Below are 11438 nucleotides of genomic sequence, written 5' to 3'. Positions count from 1 at the left end.
CGCTTCTCTGTCCTGTCAAAGCGCGTTTTAGGTATTCAAGGGCACCACCAATGCGTTATACTGCAGCCACTAGCTGCACTGAGATAATGCTAATATTGTGAATCCTAGCGGGCACAGGCATTACGGGGGAATCCGCTGCACTCCCTGCTGCTATATCTCATCCCACTGATCTGCTGCAGCTCACATTTTCCAAGGATAGCGAATGAAAGCCCATCTGGATACAAAGGATCTGTGTCATCTCTAGGACTGATACAATTAGATGGACAATTACATTGATGTAATATTAAGCCCAACGGGCACATCCATGTCTAAAACCGCTGATTGATTCTAAACACAACCGAAGCTCTGCTGCAGTTGAAGCTATCACTGAACAAGTACTGCTTGCGTCAGTAAGTGACCAAAATCAAACATCAGCCCCCTTTAGTAGCATTTAGCAACTGCCCGAGGATTCAATGGGATTATGGCGCCGTCATGATCACTGTTGGGTTTGTTTGGCATGTACTCACGCAGTGCCATTAAAGCACACGGTTATAATATCGCTGTTTTTCCTGAGTGCTTTCTAAAAGCCGCTATGACCGTTTAAAACGGGTCTTGTAGAAGTCTTCTAGGATGTGTTTCTTGTAGTGTTTCGAATCGGAGTTGGTGTTCATTTCCTTTTAGAACGCACCCGTGCTCGAAAACGGACAAGTGTCCCACCCCAGGGATCAAAAAAACAGCAGGGCTGTCTGAATACTCTGCTGGGTTAACTCTGTACTGCCCTCCAACAACGGGACGCTGTGCACAATACGCAGCGCTTGGAGGATAGTGTAGAGAGTAAAGGGTGTGCACAGGGGGGTGTGGGGATGTCTGAGTCACATCAGCAAAGCATACTTAATTACATCCTGTAACATTTACCCGATTGAATCCACGACCCCAGCACTTGTAGGGTCAGGGAACGATAGATTAGCCGAGTGCTGCATTTCACGACTGGCATTTTGCACTGGGGAGCTCATTACGGGAGATGTCAGGGCATGTAAATCACAGGGCTCACATACTGGCCAGCCAGCCAATGTATTAGGACTGGGGAGTGGGTGACGTCATCCAGACAGCCTCCTTTACTTCCACGGAGGGGGGGCGGTGTGGGGATTGTTCAAGGAGCTGCAGCATCTCTTTTTGGTGGTTTCGGTACCATAAACCACAGAGAAGAGCCCTGTTTGAAAAACTGCCTGCCCTTAAATCCGACCTGAACGTGCTTGAAGGTGTTCTGTAAGCACGCGTGTCACACGCACAGCGCTCTGCAGGCGTTTGCTGCAGCATGTTATTAGTGTAACAAACACAAGAGCCTCTTTTTAATTAACGATTCTATTATAGCAATAACCCCCTACCGCTGCCATTTTGGGTTTGAGTTTAACCCTAATTTTAAAAATAGCCGCTATATACAAGGCAAACATGGTTAGAACCCAGAAGAATGGGAACTAGTGTAAAAATCACGACCAAGCATGTTAAAAGCATAGTATAGGTATGAGGCATGGGACACGTTTAATAAATAATGTGTGTGTGTGTGTATATATATATATATATATATATATATATATATATATATATATATATATATATATATATATATATATATAGCTTAACAGATGCGGATCCCTAATTGACATTATGAAAATCAAACGCTGAACAGTGCAGGCGAGTCTCTGTGAAGCGTTTCTGTCTGTTACGATCTTTAATACGCCAGCTATGGTCCTGTTAGCCAAAATGACGAGTGTTCAGATCCACCACAATTTAGAAAATTTAAATAGACCTCTATGGTGGCTAAATGTCGAGCAGGTGGGAAACTTTTATTACAGGGACATCAAAAGCCAGCATTAAAACTCTTCAGAATCAGCCCCGTATTTACACTTCAAGATCAGATCCGTTTAACAAGGAATGCTGCATTTCAAATAAATTAAGAAATAAATAATCCCAGTGAAGTAAAATCTATTCAAATGAAATCGTCAATGCTGTAAAATCCCTTTAAGTCCTTGGCACGCCGTCCATCAGTATTAAAACCCTGGCAGTTTAAACCTATTGATTTTTTTTTTTTTTTTCATTTGAAATCTATAGCTGTCCCTCAGGGTCAGAATTTGTCATGCTGAACCTGGCAAGCTCCTCTGAATCACACTGTGGAGGGAGACAGAGCAGCTCTGAAAACACAGCCTTGTACGAGACTCCCGGCTTCTTACACCAAATCCACCAACAACTTGAGCCTGGTTACAGGTAGCTCAAGGACATGTAGTTTATTTGTGATTTGGTTACTTTATTGTTAGGGTGTCTAAAGCTCTGAGAATGTATGGGTCTCTGTGTACTCCTGAGGTGCTAGTTTCCTCAACTCTAACAAAGTGCACTTACAACAGCCTGACACCGGGTGGCACTGTGTGCAGATAAAAATCCACACAGTGCCATCATGCAGAAATGTAGGGATCAATTGACTGCAATTTACAACAGACTTTGGAATCTATTTTAATGATCTAAAGAGGGGAAGAGCGATTTGGTGTGGGTCAGACATATTGCAGTTAGCATAACTGATTTTTAAGATGCTAATATTGGCAGAAATGAGATATGTGGTGCCTCGGAAGGGTTAAGGCAGGAGCAATGAAAAACTTTTCCAAAAAAGCGAATGTGCCAGTTGATTGAGACGTATTGATTTGCTGTTGTGACGACCTTTAGTCCTCCTGAACGGAGCAGTGAAACGGGAGACTCCCTAAACGAGTGACCTGATAGATCTGGAGTTCTGCCTCAACACAGCACAGCCGTCCTGAGCATTCATTACCCTGTCCATCCCTCTCTCTGCTTCAGGAATATAGCTGCAGAGCATTCATTACCCTCTCCGTCCCTCTCTCTGCTTCAGGAGTATAGCTGCAGAGCATTCATTACCCTCTCCGTCCCTCTCTCTGCTTCAGGAGTATAGCTGCAGAGCATTCATTACCCTCTCCGTCCCTCTCTCTGCTTCAGGGGTATAGCTGCAGAGCATTCATTACCCTCTCTGTCCCTCTCTCTGCTTCAGGAGAATAGCTGCAGAGCATTCGAGCGAGGGAGAACATCAGTCTGGTGTCAAGCACCTCGGCCGAGCATGACTAATAACCCCGGTGTCATTGATTTGATAATCTCAGAACGTCCTCTCCTCCAAGCTCCAGCGATCCCAGATAACACTTGGAGCTGGGCCGCGCTCGCGCTGGAGATGAGAATGCGCACCGTGGCTATGAGGATCGCTGTCAGATCAGCTGCGATGATAAGCCCCGCGTGGCTCCCTGCCATTGTGCAGCCTGACAGAGTAACCTCAGAGTGACACAGCAGGCAGGACCCGCATGAACACACCCAGCCATCTCGCCTCTCAGCATGCAGCCCAGCGCTCCAGGATGTGCTGGAAGTCAGGGTCCAGTTTCACAAAGCCCCTCTGTCCACGTTGCAGGAGCAGCAGTCTGCTGTTTCCAGTTAAATTTTAAAGGTGAAAAGAAAGAGAAAGAAAAATGTTCAGTGTCTCGCCCGGCTCTCCCGCAGCACAGGGCAGAGGAATGAAGGCTGCTCAGTATTGAGACTCATCTGTTGATGTGGCACATGTCCTTAAGCCAGGGAGAAAAACGGAGGGGGATCCATCTGTTAATTTATTCATTTATGTCCACTGAGGGAATTATTATTATAAGCAGTTTTTTATTTCTTAACCACAAGAGGTACCTGATATCTTGTTTCAGTCTTACTGTAGACAGAATCACACAGGGCTTCTGTAATACCTGGTGCAAATAATAGCCTTCTGAATGAGACTCAATGAGAAACGACTGAGAAAAAGCAAAAAGGAGCCAATCAAAAAAAAAAAAAAAAGAAAAAAGAAAGAACTGGGAATAATGAAGAAGGGGTCAAGACAAAAAGCCTGAAGGGCTCCCTCGACCGCCCGTGTGTGCGAGTCTCAGTAAATGTCACCCTGCATCTCAGAAAGGTCATGCAGTGCTAGTATGCAGATGGAGCCGCTACCGCACGTTACTGACGCCCCATTACAAGTCTGAATGCAATTCCACTGGCTGCGTGGGAGAGAGACAGGGTGAAGCACACACTACAGAACGCTGCAGGTTCTCCTTTTAGAAAGGCACTGTGGGAAAGCCATTGCAATAGAACCCCTGCTCCTTGCTTGTAATGCACACTCCCATTCTGGGAAGTCTGCTGGGGGCTCGGAAGCAATGCTACTAAGCGCTTGTTAACTTACGCGTTAGGATCCTATTCACAAACGGTTTTATTGAAGGTCCTGAACAGGCTGAATATTTCAATTTCAAATTGCTCATCGCACCTGCAATCGGGCGCCGTGGTGGCTGACGGTGAGCCCTGATGCATCCTCATTTACACATGCAAATCAGACTAATTGATTTCCTTCATTAAGCGATTAGTGCCACCATACTTTCACTAATAAGACCTCCATTCTAATGACAAGGACCTTGGTCTTTCTCGCCATTAGCAATGGCATGTTAATGCACGAGACCAATTAGACCTTGTTAGTTCGTGGTTAACGATAATGATATTAAAGTGGGAGTGCAGTTTGCCTGCACGTCATTAATATTCCCGTCAGCCCTGCATTCTGATCTATTCCTTCTCTGATGCCTCGCTCTGTTTTTAGACAGCAGTAACTCACAGGCACAGTTAATGGAATTGAATGCATGTTTGCGTGTTGGAAGAGGCTTTGTTGACCCTCGTTGATTTTGGGGGCAGTAGCGTCATTGTGAAAGGCTGTACCCCCTTGCTCAAAACCAGTCCAGCTTTGTACTGGTCAGCAGCAATGCAATGTCCCTGCCCTTTGTTGACCCATAACCTCAACCCTCATGCTGGCGTCCCAGCAGCTAAGACCAGACCAGACAAACCACGTGCTTCCACGTGATAATAAAAGGGTGGTCTGTGGAAGGGGAGAGGAACGAGGGGGAGAGATCTGAGTGAAGAAAGGCCCTCACGAGATGCACAGATGATTATTTCATTATCTGCCCAGTGTACAAGCGACAGATACAAATTGCTCCAATCACGAAGAGATGAAAAAGCAATGACGAATAGATTCTGGAATCAAGAAAGGGGGGATAAGTAATGAATTGCAGTTTAACTCAAACGAGGAGTCAATGCAGTGCAACGCGACTGTCCTTCAGAATGGGGCTGGCATGAGCACACCAACACGCACATGCTGTCCAAACACTGGGTTAGAAGTGAGCTTAGGGCTTTGGACATTGCTGGAGAATCCTGCTGCATTTCTTTATGTGGTACTTAACCTTTCCCATTTTCATTTTTATTGAAAAAAATAATCATTTTAGATGAGAGAAACAGCTTCGACAGGTTTAAGATAACCTCAAACTGCAGTGAAATTGGAAGAGGCCTGATCTGGGACCCGGAAGCCCTTTTGAGATACTTGGACCGTGCTACGTGTGTAACGCTTGCTGCTGACTGACGCCTCTGAAGATGAGAAAGTCAGGCTGCGCCTCCAAGACTCTGCAGGGGATTCCTGGAACAGAACTCCGTAGACATTCCGTAGGCATTCCGTAGGCTCTTGGAACAGAATTGGGACGGTGAACATTCTCCTAACTATCTGTGTGTGGGCCTGGGGGTGTCTCCCCTGCACAGTAACAAATAGAAGAGGGGGAGTTGAGAGGAGTTTAGCAGCAAGTGGGTTTTTTTTTCATGTGCTGTATGTTGTATAAAAAATACTGACTTGATAATATTATTTCTCAAACAGGGCCCATGGTTTTGGGATTAGCAAGCCTCTTTGTATAGCCTTGTATAAATGGGTCTGTATGTTGAGTGGGTAGAAATCAGCTTGTATCTCACACAGCACCTGGTGCAATGGATTTTATAATGTATATTTAAATAATAAGAAGAAACAGCATAGCTAGTGAGGTCATTCCCACCTGCTGGCTGTATCACATCAGAGTCAGGAGCTTGCATATACTGCTAAGTGTCTATAATATCATGAGCTGTAATCACATACTGATCCCTGTAGTCGCTGCTGTGGGTACAGTGTTGATGCAGCCTCGCCCAGACTCACACACTGGTAGGCAAACATGGGGTCGTTTCCAATTACAGCAGCATTGTTTGTTGGAATTAGCAGTCCAGTTACAGTGATGCTGCATTAATAATTACAAGCTCACTAAAAAGTAGCATAGATAGCTGCACACATGAACATGGTTAGTGGATTTATTGTAAATAACACAGCAGTAATCGTGGCAGGTAGACATACAGAAACCTACTATATAACTTATTAGATCCAAACAGATGGGGTCACTGAAAGAGGCTGAAAATACGAGAGTAACTGTGTGTCAAACACAAGCTGGAACTGCAAAGGGTTAAGCTTGGATAGGCGTGGAATTGAACTGGAATTGATCAATTCTATAGTATAATTACAATTACACAGTGCGGAGCGACCTCAGGTCTGCCGGTAGGCACTGTATGGTAACTGAGTGAATATGCAGCACCTGGCCTCTTATGAGTCGTTGCCTGGATGTGTTTACGCTGGGGTTTTTGCACAGGAGGGTTATCAATAATCCAGGAGCAAGGCCAGGCTGGGTGAGAGGTCACCGTGTGCCGTGTATTGCGAGCGCTCTGCAGACAGCTGTGCAAGCCCTGATTAACGAGAGAGGAGAGGGGAGCCCGTGTTGTCTTGCCAGCCACGCAGCTGTAGCTGCACGCTGGTGATCCTGTGTGACCCAGGCCTGCTCCAGAGGTCGCGTTTGAAAGAGGTCACAGCAACGGATATAAATACAATGAGGTCACGGCTCCCGGAGAAGGAAATCACAGAGATGTCAGGGGTGACGGCTAGGATCCCTGTCTTTCATTTTGAGGTGACAGTTACACAACAAAACCCAGAGATCGAAGCACAAATCGAACCGCAACCTTGTAGATCAATTTGTTTTTACAAAGCATGATTATTTTGTGGGGGAAGAGTTTTTTTTAAGTCTTGTCCCTTGGTCATGAGCATTATCTCTGAGTTTGTCTGTTTGTGTTACCACTCTGTGTATGCTGGTGTGCACCAGCCTGCTTTTCATTCACAAATCATGAGACAAGCGCGTGCTTGTCTTCGGGTGTAATCTATCACCATGGACACCCTGGATTCTTTCAAATGTGTTTACGACGTGTTCCTCGAGGTCCACTCAAACGTGGTAATGTCCGGCCCCCAGTTTCAAGAACAGTGTGCAATCTGTCATCTGTTATTGACCTTGCAGAGTTCAGCGCCCACTTTATACCGGATCAAAGCAATTACCTTCAGTAAATGATTGCGCTTTAAATACATCTATTTCATGCGTCATGTTCAGTTACCGAGGCCCGTTAGGCTCTTTCAATAATCGACTTGAATAAAAGGCTGTACGAATTTCCAAAAAAGACGCACATCGCAAGAGTGCGGATGACGCAATTCAGACCTGTCTCCCTCGACTCCCCGACCACAAATTATGTTGGAGTTTGAAACACGAACCAATCTTAAAACGCAAACTGTAGCATTTAAAGAAACCTGATTAAGATTGAACACTGGTGTGAGTTGTGCCTGACCTTTTCGTTCGGTGTGGCGAGCGCTTTAGCTGTCTCATCAGTCGCATCATTTTTCACAGAGAGACAGCGCGGGTTTTTTATTTCAACGTGCAGAATTCTTCTTTATTTTTTTGTAATTCCTTAAACCTTCCCGTAAACCGCTTCCAGAAGTCCCTGTCAAAACATGGGAAAACGGGACAGGTGGCAACCCTAACCCTAACCCTAACCGAGACTTGCGACTTGGTAGATGCAGCGCTCGTTTCACACAATGCATTCGTATTTATATATTTATTTGCATGGATTGGGTTTCCCTGCAGGGCTATGCGTTGCTTGTGTTTGTTCCAATGAATTCAGAAATCCAAGCCAGAAGACTGAGCTTGCATTAATTATTAATCATGCAGTTGTTCCTAATTTGTTATTCTTAGCTTACAATTGGATTCTGTATTCGTTTGTGCTGCAGGATAATTATCAAAGAGTGTAGCGCTGATCGAGTACATGAGGCAGGGTAGCCTTGCGGTTAGAGCTGAGGGACTGGGAGGCAGTGTGAGCTTGTGGTTAGAGCTGAGGGACTGGGAGGCAGTGTGGCCTTGTGGTTAGAGCTGAGGGACTGGGAGGCAGTCAGTGTGGCCTAGTGGTTAGAGCTGAGTGACTGGGAGGCAGTCAGTGTGGCCTAGTGGTTAGAGCTGAGGGACTGGGAGGCAGTCAGTGTGGCCTAGTGGTTAGAGCTGAGTGAATGGTACTAGTCCTTGATTGATAGACTATGAAGCAGTGTGATCTTGTGGCAGAGAGACTGGGAAACAGTGTGAGGTTGAAGGGTATTGCACACACATTGAAACAGTGTGAGGTTGAAGGGTATTGCTCACACTGAAACAGTGTGAGGTTGAAGGGTATTGCACACACACTGAAACAGTGTGAGGTTGAAGGGTATTGCACACACATTGAAACAGTGTGAGGTTGAAGGGTATTGCACACACTGAAACAGTGTGAGGTTGAAGGGTATTGCACACACTGAAACAGTGTGAGGTTGAAGGGTATTGCACACACATTGAAACAGTGTGAGGTTGAAGGGTATTGCACACACACTGAAACAGTGTGAGGTTGAAGGGTATTGCACACACACTGAAACAGTGTGAGGTTGAAGGGTATTGCACACACACTGAAACAGTGTGAGGTTGAAGGGTATTGCAGGGAGACTGAAACAGTGCGAGGTTGAAGGGTATTGCACACACACTGAAACAGTGTGAGGTTGAAGGGTATTGCACACACACTGAAACAGTGTGAGGTTGAAGGGTATTGCAGGGAGACTGAAACAGTGTGAGGTTGAAGGGTATTGCAGAGAGACAAACAGTGTGACTGGAAGGCAGTGTGGCTTGGTGTTTAGATCTGAAAGGGGGCAAAACGAAAATTGAAATACAAAGTTTGATGTTAAAATATAATCAAAGCAAAACTGAATAGATTTCTTCCATCTTGAGTCTAGATTTAAATGCAAACTATTTAAATCCAATAGCACTTCGTTGGGTCAGCGCATAACGCCCGCCCCCTTGTGGTCACAAAGTGTAATTGCTGTATTGTAGTACACTGCTGAATTTGTGAGTGTTTGAGTCCTGCCCCAATCTAACGATTCTTCAAACGACATGCATTTTAAGCACGCCTATTGTAAAGAAAAAAAAAGTACAACACAATGTTTGAGTTTGAAACGTAAAAAAGGCCCGGAACAGAAAGATGGTTTCACGGGTGTTGGTATATCCAGGTAACGCAATCGGTCCTCGATGGGTTTCGTAATGGAGAATGCTCACAACATGCAAGAGACCGAGCTGGTATTGCATACGGTGCAGCGGCTGCCTTTACAACAGAAAACAGACAGCCACGCCTTGGTCTCGCTGCCAAACCTTTACAATAGATAACATTACTGTCATGTAAAAACCACCAATTTCCTTTAAAACAATTATAATGCAGCATTTCTACAGAAATGAATGCAATCTAACAAAGCAGGTTATATATGTATGGTCTGCTGGTTATTTAAAGTTTACAACAGCAATCCTACTACGATTACTACTACGACTAATAATAATAATCCATCTCCTCCAAACGAATTCAGCATTCCTGAAGGTTCTTATTCTAGAACGCTCATCTGAAGTCTGTCTCGGTTCACTTACACTTCACTTCAGCAGCGCGCATTGTAAGGCGCACGGAATATGCATGGCGTCTATATTACTCAAACGTGTTGTTAAATTAAACGCCAGGCAATTGCATTTGCTGTACATTTAACGACTGCTAATAAATCTGTTTCGCGTTCATTTAATGCATGGGTTGGTTAATCTCGCACAGCCTGCACACAATCGATGTAGAAATGTCAGACCCGAATGAATCAGAGTTACAAAAGCACCGGAGTTTGATTTGCTGGACTGGCTCGTCAGTGTAATGTGTTTTATTGGTACACGGCGTACTGGATGTTTCTTGTATGGAGCGCATGGACACATTTGGTACAGTTTTGGAGTTTTTTTTAAATTTTATATTAACATTCTTTACAATTGTACCATGGTCTTTATTGAATAAACCATTGCTCTAAAAAAACACACATATATTATCGTTCGGTGCTTGCTGTGAGACAGTTCTCTTCCACCGCCGCCGAAATAGCTCAGTTGGGAGAGCGTTAGACTGAAGATCTAAAAGGTCCCTGGTGCGAAACTGTTCCTGGCAGGCTGGCCCAACTCTTCTTGACACTTACCCTAAACACTGTAGCGCCCTCTGCTGTTTCCTTATTGAAATACAGGCTTGAAGTTTACTTTCTCACATTTGCAATCTGAGTATAGCACATCCATGAAAAGGCTCGAATGATGGGGCATTATTTTATCATCCTCCTCCATCTGTGGAAACACAACCAACATCATTACCTACCTCAGGAACTCGCCTCCGGGAGCTGGATTTGAACCGTTGTCTTCAGGGAGACAAGGCTGTGCGATTAGCCCACTGCACCACCAGCTCCCACAGAAAAGCCATGCTCCACACAGACTGCAAGGTCAATTAACCCAGTTCTTTGAAAATAAAGACAGGACAAACCAGGCAGGCAACATATCCTTTTAAGGCAAACCTTCATCTCAGTTACGGAATGTATGGATACCCCCAGGGCTCTAAGTTAGTAATTTATTCTGTATTGAGAATAACCAAGCTTATGGTTATGACTCAGAAGAGGCCTCTGAAAGGGTATCCTCTTGGGGGCCTGCTGGGTTTATTTATCAACGTTTCAGGGTGTCAGTTTCATCTCTTACAGTCATCCATCCCTTTAAGCGCTCGACACCATCCGATGGGCGATTTGTTGACTGCAATTACAGGGCAAGAGAATTATGCAAGCATTTGCATGCTAACGTAACATGACACTAATGGCCCTTTTAGTGTCTTTTTCTGCTGTATTGCTCTCCTGTGTACTGCACTGTGCTAATGAGAATGGATACACAAGCAGGGCAACAAGTTCTGCAACAGCTGAAAACATGTCCAAAACATGCATGCACCTGAATGAAAAACAGGCTCATCCAATCAGCACCTGAATGAAAAACAGGCTCATCCAATCAGCACCTGAATGAAAAACAGGCTCATCCAATCAGCACCTGAATGGAAAACAGGCTCATCCAATCAGCACCTGAATGAAAAACAGGCTCATCCAATCAGCACCTGAATGAAAAACAGGCTCATCCAATCAGCACCTGTATGAAAAACAGGCTCATCCAATCAGCACCTGAATGAAAAACAGGCTCATCCAATCAGCACCTGAATGGAAAACAGGCTCATCCAATCAGCACCTGTATGAAGCTTGGGTTCATTTATTTATTTATCTTTTAATTATTATTTTGATATTTTAAAAATACAGCTATAAAATTATTTCTATTTCCAAACCAAGTGGGGGAAAAAAAAAAAAAATTGCAGTCTTTAAATTTGAC

The sequence above is a fragment of the Acipenser ruthenus genome, chromosome 16 (genome assembly GCF_902713425.1).
Source record: "Acipenser ruthenus chromosome 16, fAciRut3.2 maternal haplotype, whole genome shotgun sequence".
Classification (NCBI taxonomy): Eukaryota; Metazoa; Chordata; class Actinopteri; order Acipenseriformes; family Acipenseridae; genus Acipenser; species Acipenser ruthenus.
Note: the sequence above shows the minus strand (reverse complement) of the source record.